Source organism: Euprymna scolopes, chromosome 23, assembly GCF_053919585.1.
Source record: "Euprymna scolopes isolate OS-2025 chromosome 23, ASM5391958v1, whole genome shotgun sequence".
Lineage (NCBI taxonomy): Eukaryota > Metazoa > Mollusca > Cephalopoda > Sepiida > Sepiolidae > Euprymna > Euprymna scolopes.
Genome location: NC_136504.1, coordinates 27805479 through 27815315, shown reverse-complemented (window position 1 = coordinate 27815315; position 9837 = coordinate 27805479). Strand labels below are relative to the sequence as shown.

Below are 9837 nucleotides of genomic sequence, written 5' to 3'. Positions count from 1 at the left end.
TTTTACTTATTTTATAATATTTTTAAAGGACAAGAATATCTTGTCCTTTTCTATTCCAGTTTTAACAACTAGTTCTTTACTTTTCCGTGTTTAACTTCACCCATATTACTTTTAATGCTCGCATTTTTCTATTGTAATCCATGATTTTTCCAGGCTTCTAGTAAATTTTATTGTTCTTTATTTAATTTCAGTCTTATTATTTTGCCCCCATAAACATAACAATTACACGTATGTAATAACTATGTACGGCACTCGTCTGCTTTCAGTGAAATACCCCCAATTATCTCCCTTTTATACTTTCATTCTCTCTGTTTCACTTGTTACTTCTCTTTTAGAGCGGTAAATTGGTAGCAAAAGTAGTCCCTTAAGCGATGTGGTTGCTATGGAAACTAGTCATGAACAAACATCGCACACCTCCTTGCGTTTTTTTTTTTTTTTTTTTTTACAATTTTGAAGACCAGTAAATTCATCAGTACTTTTGTTTCACTGAACGAAAATTAAAATAGATTTTCTCACGGTCTAGCTGAGAAGGTGATCTACAAAATGTAATAATTGTTTGTAATTTGACTGAAAAATGAATACGCGGTGAAGCTTTAAAACAGTTCTAAACGACTAAAACTTCCACTTAACCATATATTCAAACACTACTGTGTTTGAATGATAATAGAGATAGAGATACTGATAGATCTTTTGGTCAGGGATGTCTCTCAGATGAGGGCGAAACATCGAACAAGTGTGCCACAGAAATAGCAAGAAAGAGCCGGCAGAAATATACCGAGACCTTTCAAAGGATGAACCTTAAAGAATGGAGCCAACACCAGCGTGCAAAGTATTTTTTTTGGGGGGGGGGCTCTCACAGAAATACATAGATAAAGAAGGTTCCTTGGACTGGCTCAAAAGGGGAGCCCCCACCACGATCAGGAAAGGGTTATAATGGCTGCTCAAGACCTGGGATTGATGACCAATGCATTCAAGAAGATGGCAGGGATCAGTAATGACAATAAATGCAGGTTCTACTATGCAGAATTGGAAAGTGTTGATCATCTGATATCAAGTTGCAAAGTTCTTCTAGGGGACGGCTACTATACAGCAAGACATGATGGAGTATATAAGTACATCCACTGGACCATCTGTAAAAAATTAAACATCCAGTGTAGCAGCAAGTCCTTGGAACATCAACCTGAAAGAACAGTTGGAAATGACTTATATACTATACATTATGACCATATAATACCTACAGCCACCTACCTTGAAAATGCTGCTGTCAAACCTGACATAGTTATATGGAATAAATCAGAGAGAGTTGCAACCTTGATTGACGTGAGTGTCCCTAATGATGGCGGTCTGAACAGAGCGAAAAGTGAGAAACAGACCAAATACCAATGTCTCATGTATGATATGAAAAGAAACTGGAATCTTAGAGAGATATCAATCATACCAGTTATTATAGGTGCCACAGGGCTTATAAAGAAGAACCTAAAATCCTACCTAGCTAATATTCCTCGTGAAACAAGTGCAAAAGAGATCCAGACAATTGCACTTAAGGGAACAGCGAGGATACTAAAAAGGGCTCTCGGTTGGTTTCAATAAAAATGAGGACAGTGTTGGCAGCTGGTTTGGCTGCCCCATACCCAGCATTACAGTCTTCAAAGGAAGAAAATTAAAATTTAAAAAAAATAGATATATGTATATATGAACTACGTAATTATTCAAAATAGAGATGTTTCAGTGCGGAAAGCGGGTCAAATACACGGAACCGACCATAAATGTATATGGAAGATGAAGAAAGTCAAGATAACATCAATAAGGAAAAATCCTGAATAACTTTGAAAAAAAAAAAAGAATGCGAGAGATTAAAATCTGAGCGATGGCTGGAAAGATCCAACGGATAAGAATAATGGAAACGGTTGATATATTAAGGAAAACCTTTGAATGCAAGAAACGAATACACATGAGCTAAAAAGGCGAAACGGACATAGAAAAATTGCTACAGAAGTGAAACACAAAGAAATACAACATGGAATCAAGAAAACTGAAACTGTATATTTGTAAGTTAGGTAACCGCCCCCCCCCCTCCGCAACATCGCCTCCCACCCCAAAGAAACAAAAAGAAACACTGCAACAAAATGAAGAAACCTGAAACCGTATGAGCGTAAGTACCCCTCCCGCCCCCGCATAAAAAGCATCGACATCAACTGGCACCACATAAAATAGTCGTGAAAGGTTCAAGTAGAGTGAAAAGACCGGAGAGAGAAAGCACTAACCGGACCTCCACTAGGTGAGTGCGAAAAAAGACTGAGAACTTGGGGAGGCTTATGCTACCAAAATTCCATTGAATACTAATAGTCGTTGGTAACGAAAAATTAATGGTAAATTTCTGGTGTAATAACGCAAAATAATTTGCAAAAGTTATCAAGAGAAATAGAGAGTAATGTAAGTCACTCAGACTTCAGAAAACCCCACAGGTTGTGTTCGAAGAGAAAAATTTGATAATGGTCTGTGAAAACTTCATGTGAGTAAATAATAATAATAATAATAATAATAATAATAATAATAATAATAATAATAATAATAAATTATGTAGTTGAGTGCTTCAAATATTAGTATACATTCCAAATAATTGGGACTACAATAAAGTGGATATAATGTATCTACGAACCACAGAGTTTCATATATATATATATATATATATATATATATATATATATATATATATATATATATATATATATATATACTAGCTGTACTCTGTCACACGTTGCTGTGGCTCAAATTGGCGCAATGGAAAAAATTCCATAATGAGATAATGCATGTTTCTTATAGGTTTAATTTGAGAGTACGTATGGGTACACAGTTTTTTCTAAGCTGTACAATGAACAACCCGTATAGATCTTTTGATACTCTTGCATAATTTGACCCCGATTTTCGGGATTTTTCGTCGATTATGGTTCGAGATCGACAGGCTATCACCGGAGAAGCCGAGTAAAAGTAACAGATGCAGACGAATTTCAAATCAAACAAATCAGAAAAAAAATAGAAATACAATGAATAAAAAGTAACAAAAATCTACTGTAAATTTACTGAATACATACATATACATATATATATATATAAATATATTTATATATATATTTATACATATATATATATGTATATATATATGTGTGTGTGTGTGTATTGTTTTTATTACGAGGAAAATTGGCAGTAAACGTTTCTCTTTGCAAACAGAATTTTTATTATGAGAAAAGATGAATACTTTTTATGTAAACTGTAAATTGTTAGGTGAAAGTACATAACAGTTTGGGTTTTTTTTAAGAGAATATACAAATCATTTTTTGTCAATAGATGATAAAAATATAAACAGAAAAAATACCCCCATCATCAATCAATTATACAAAAAAAAATGTCGATTTAGCGTTTCAACATTTGAAGAACGCTCGGCTTAATCCGGTGATTGCAGGTTGAGCCCTAACCATAATTGATCCCGAGGATTCGTGTCAAATTTAGCAAGATTACCATTTTTTACATTTTTGTCTTTTTTTTTTTTTCAATTTTTTGAATGAATTATCGCCGATTGCAAACTAAGAAATTTAACAAAAATGCAAAAGTTTCAATAATTACAGATATTCAAGGGATACTCAGTTTTTAATACATAGTTCTAGTAAATCAATTCCCCTTAGTGGAAATACTGAAGGGAAAAACAAAATCAAATTATTGCTAGTATGTAGTAAACTACACATCAATCCTATCTATTGCTAGTATGTTTCGGAGAGGTTTTTTTCGTTTGTTTGTTTTTTTGTTTTGTTGTTTTTTGGGGGGGGCGTTGGTGAGATTGCCCCTCCCCTCCACAATTTCCACTTTATTTTTACTTTTTTCCTGTAAATATCATCGATTACATACTTATATAAATTATAAAAATATACATATTAGTGTTGAGACTATTAATCGGAATCAGAATCGAAAATCGGAAATCAGTGTCGAAATCGGAAAAAAAAATGAGCGAAATTCCCGATTCTGAAAACAATTATTTTATTATTTATTTGTTTTTGTTTAAAACTTAATTTTCTGTTGCTGATTGAAGTAAAAAGAAAAAAATGTAAATACAAATCTCAAGCTGAGTTTATTAAAAACTTGCATAAAATATATGAAATTATTAATTTGCCACATTAAAAAGCATATCCTATTTACGTTTAAAAGTAGATCACAATTCCCCGCTATCCCCTGCTCCCAATAAAAGAAATGAAATTTTATTTGTTTTGCACGATTTTAGAGTCCATAATTGCATTAAAATCAGGAATATTGATGAGAGTTGATAAACGTATCGGAATCGGGAAAAATATTAGAATCGTCTGAGCACTAATATATATATATAACTTTGCCTCCGTATATCTGTCTCACCTGAAGAGGTCTCTAGTTACTGTTAACTTACCTGACGGAAATGTGGCCATTACTGCTTATGTAAAAACAAATAATATATATATATATATATATATATATATATATATATATATATATATATATATATTACAATAGAAATTTATAACTTAAAATATTGCAGCATTAAGAATTGATTATATAATATTAGAAATTGAATTAAAAATCAATTTTTAATGCTGCAATATTTTCAGTTATAAATTTATTATATTTTTTACTAGAATATCTTGTTCTTTTCTTTTTTAGTTTTAACAACTAGTGCTTTATTTTTCCATGTTTAAGCTTAACCATATTACTTTTCATGCTCGCATTTTTCTCTACGTAATCCATGATTTTTCCAGGCTTCCAGTAAATTCACTTGATTTTTGTTTAATTTCAGTCTTATTTTTTGCCCCCATGAACATAACAATTGCACATATGTAATAAAATTTCATTCTTTCATTCTCTCTGTTTCACTTTTACTTCTCTTTTCGCGAGAGCAGTGAATTGGCATCAACAGTAGTCACTGAAGCGTCGTGGTTGCTATGAAGCCAGTCATAAAACACGTCGCTCACTTCTTATATATTTTGCAATTTGAACACCAGTGAATTTATGATAATTTTTGTTTTACTGAACGAAAATTGAAAAACATTTTTTTACAATATAGTTGAGAAAGTGATCTATAAACTGTAATAATTGTTTGAAATTTGGTCGAAAAATGAGTGAGCGGTGAAGTTTTAAAGCAGTTCTAAATGACTAAAACTGCCACTTCACCATAAATTCAAACACTACCGGTTTTTTAATGATATGTGTGTGTGTGTGTGTGTTTGTGTGTGTTTGTGTGTGTGTGTGTGTGTGTGTGTGTGTGTGTGTGTGTGTGTGTGTGTGTGTGTGTAAGCCACCATTGTTAACAACTTACGTGGTTCATACAACCGATACCCTCTGCCATTTTTCCAGTACCAAGATTACGACTATACTGTATTTATCTTAACTAATTTCAATTATTTTCGTATTTCCTTCAATTATTATTATTATTATTATTATTATTATTATTATTATTATTATTATTATTATTTTTATTTTATTTATTTATTTTTTTTATTACATTTTCACCCCAAGCAAGGCAAATTGCCACTTTGGTGTAGGGGGCTACTATCAGGGGCAGCAACTACTGGGGTACTATGTAGGGATTTGGGCAGCAAGATGTCGGTTCACGTTACACTTGAACTTCTGCACGTCAGTATTGTTGGGGAAGCAGGGACCTGGAATGGAATTCCAGAGTCTAGCGGTTCTAGGGAAGAAACTACTGGAGTAAAAAGATCTTTTACATCTAGGGATCTCTACAGTGTGGGGGTCGGATTTACAGTGTGGGGTGGGATTTGTCGAGGGTGCTCACGTCGTCGGGGCACAAGTGATTGCAGTTCGTCAGAGCATTCACCACTAAAATACTTGTAGAAAAGGCAGAGGGATGCAACATTTCGTCGATGGGACAGAGGCTGAAGCTTAGATGCCAGTTCAGGGCCTATCAGGTTTGCGACTCTTTTAACCTTGTCAAGGAGCGAGAGACTAGTAGCAGATGCACCAGCCCAGATGTGACAGCAATACTCCATACATGGGCGAATGGTGGCCTTATAAAGGTACAGGATACTTTCGGGTGTTAGTAGTTTTCTGGCACGGTAGAGAGAGCCCACCTTTCTTGCAGAGACCCTGGCAATGCCTTCAATGTAATTGTTCAAACTCATGTTTCCTGTGAACGTTAGGCCAAGGAGTTTGACAGATGTACTCTCAGATAAAGAGTCGTTGGCCATTGCTAGAGGTGGTAGAGAGGGTTTCTTGTAATTATTGAATGAAACTAGTTTAGTCTTGGCAGCATTGAACGCGACCACCCACTTTTGTCCCCATTCCACCACAGATTGGAGGTCTTCCTCTAGTGTTTCTGCCATTTCTTTAGAAATGTGTTCATTCGTCTTCCTGTCGTGCCTGCCATAGAGTGTAGTGTCATCAGCATATATTATAACATTATTATTATTGTTATTGTTGTTGTTGTTGTTATTATTATTATTATTATTATTATTATTATTATTATTAGTCGTGTGCAAGCGACTCTATAAGTCACTCCGTCGCTCCGTCGGTCGGTCTGTCGTCGGCTGGTCTGTCGGTCTGTCCGTAACACTTATGTGCTTGGCCTTTTTGGTTAAGATCAAAGGTCTGTTGTTAATAGATGCTGTTCTTAGCTTTTTAAGCTTTTCTTGGCCTTTTGGCCAAGATCAAAGTGTAGTATATGTTCTTACTACATGTTGTACTTATGTTTGTAACTTTGTGATATAAAGTGGGGGATTTTCTGTATTAATTTAATGTAAAATGAGCACCCACTTTACAACCAGTCAGTCTCAAAGTCATTCAAGTCATTCTCCAGATCATTCAAGTTGTTTTTGAATGATTCCAGTTATTTTTTAAGCATTCAAGTCATTCTTAAGGTCATTCAATTCATCCTTAAGTTCATTAAAGTCATTCTAAGTCATTTACTTTTTATTTATTTAAGTCATTTCAGCCCATTTTTCGGTCATTTTAGCTTATCTTTAAGAATTTCATGTCAATCCTACATTCACACATTCATTCGTTACACGAGAGCATGCGACTAATGGCTATCGGCCTTGTTATTATTAGAACCTACTGTTTATTTTATAAAATTATTTTTATATATAATGACTTGAATTGAATTTTTAAAAGGCAATAGTCAAGTATCATAGTGCAATTATGTTTTTAACAGAAACATTTATTTCGAACGCACCCATTTTTATATCAAAGAATCTTCTGTTGATTTTTTATGCTGGACCTTGTACGGTTATAATGGCTTGAATTTTACTTTAAAATGAAGAAGTCTAGTGTCATGTGGCAATTATGCTTTAAACAGACGCATTCATTTCAGCGCACCCCTTGTTATATTGACTGTTGATTTTATATGCCGATCCTTCCTGCTTGTGTGGTAATAAAGCATTTCAGATGTGATGTTATTTTGTGTAAGGTTTTAACTTTGGTCAAAATCACCTGTTCCTTCTTTCATCGAATTTTTTTCGATTATCGATTGTCGATACTTATCAAAGACATTCCGATACAACACTAAGAACACTTCCAGACACATAAGCTACATTTGTGTGAAATTTCGTAGAAGTCGGCCGAACTGTTGCGCAGTCTACAGGAAACACATAAACACACACACACACACACACAGTTCATTTTACATAATAGTAGAGATATACTTCTATCCAATACCCTATTGGATAGAATTATATCTAATACGATATTATATAAGGCATAATAACATTGAAACATCGATTTTTTTAGATAATCGAAGTTAAGCAATGTTTATCCTGGTCAGTAACAAATGAGTGACCAGTTCGGGGAACGGGGCGCTGCATGTAGGGAAACGTTGACACCTACCTACAAAAACTGCGAAAACCTAACGTCCTCTCCTCGTATTGAATGCCTCATTCCCATCACATGACACTTCCTCCTTCATAGGCAGTCGTTTCAACCTAGTGAAGCTGAAAACTATAGGACATTGAGCATTTTATGTACCTATCTATCTATCTATCTATCTATCTATACTTCTATAAATTTGGTGTTTTTTGTGTATTGATATTCATATTAAAAACATTTTTTTCTATTCATTTAAAAATAAAATAAAACTTTTCTTTTAAGATGATCATCTTTAGTTAACTATTATGTGTAATTATATTCATGCAGATGTTCTACATAATTGATACTTGCGTAATATTTGCGTAAAATGTCTATAGTAAACACAAACCTCTTTCTATATATATTTAAGTATGCGTATATATATTTGTTTAAATTTGCCTACTAAACTCCTCCTAGAGTTTTTGGTTGACAATCATTAAACTTAATATATAGGGTATTCGAACCCATTCGAAACTTTATATTTGGGTTTTAGTCGGGGAAAATCGGTGCTAAAGTGCGAAAATTAAAAAAATGGAATTTGTAAATTAATGCTCAAACGACGGCATTACGAATATGCATGCGTAACGTAATAGCTATTGGTTCGTGTATGTCTTCATAGCTCAGGCATTAACGTCAAAGGAAAAAGTAAATCGTAAGCTTCACCTTTTAGTTTCGATTCTCGTTGGTGACGCACGAGTCATTTTTTTTTTTAATTCTTAAATCATTACTATATATTGGGTCCAGTATAATAATAAATACGAAATCTGCATTTATCAAAATATCATATTTAAGTATATTTTATGACCGGGCAATTCCAGGTGGCCTACTAGTTTGTTACAAATCTGCTGTCTTTGTTCTGTTCTTGCTTTAATTTAAGATATATATTGCTTTCGTGCATATACACATACACACACACACGTACATACACACGCACACACACGCATACACGCACACACACACACACATACACGCACATATGTATGTATGTATGTATGTACTTTAATAATTTTTAATTTAAATACATCTATGACGTGTTTGCATATAGAGGCAATTTTAACACATATATATGTGTATAAATAATTTTTAATTTAAATACATTTTCGTTTAATAATTATGATATATCCGAATATAAAGACAATCTTAATATATACATATGTATGTATATAAATGTAATGATTATCAATAAAAGAATTGCTTGTTTTTATTTATTTTGGCGCCAAACTTATGAACCACTGTTAAAACGCGCCATTTTAAAAACTGCGTGTTCTTTTCCCTTTTTCACAACGAGCATTTTTTTCCTTATTATTATTATTATTATTATTATTATTATTATTATTATTAGGTATTTTTCATTTTCTTCGTTATTTATTTTTATTTTTTAATTTGTTATGCAATTCATTTATTGCGTATTTGTTGTCTTGCCGTTTCGCGTTTTGTTTCGAGAAAACATCATTTTTATATTTCCATTACTTCGCCTCTACCACCTCTCTCTCTCTCTCTCTCTCTCTCTCTCACACACACACACACACACACACACACACACATACACACACATACTTTCCGTCTCTCCGCATTTCCTTCGTTTATTTTCATGAAAATAGAAAATATTCAGCTAACGGAGTTTTAATTTTATTTATTTATTCATTCATTTATTAACTTTCTTGTACTTTTGGTTTTTTTTTTTTTCATTTGTTTTCTGCATTTGTTCGTTTTTTTTTTTTGTTTGTTTTTTTTTTTTTTTGTATTTTTTTGGTTTGCTTGTTTTTGTTTTTTTAATGATGGCCAACCGAAAGAGTAAATCGAATCCGTGTGAGACAAACTCCAATTTTCGTGCGTATCTCTTGTTTAAAATTCAATGTACGTTTTAATTTTCACCTGCGAACTTTTTTTTTCTTCTTCTTCATCGCCCAGCTGTCATCAACAGAACTGCGAAAGTGAGAATGAAATTCATTAAAAAGACGTCTC

The 9837-nt window shown here is 33.2% G+C and overlaps 1 pseudogene; it reads left to right on the top strand.

The window, feature by feature from the left end:
* The first annotated feature begins 6654 nt into the window (after window positions 1–6654).
* On the top strand, window positions 6655–6798 carry LOC145246271 (U2 spliceosomal RNA; annotated as a pseudogene).
* The last annotated feature ends 3039 nt before the right edge of the window (window positions 6799–9837 follow it).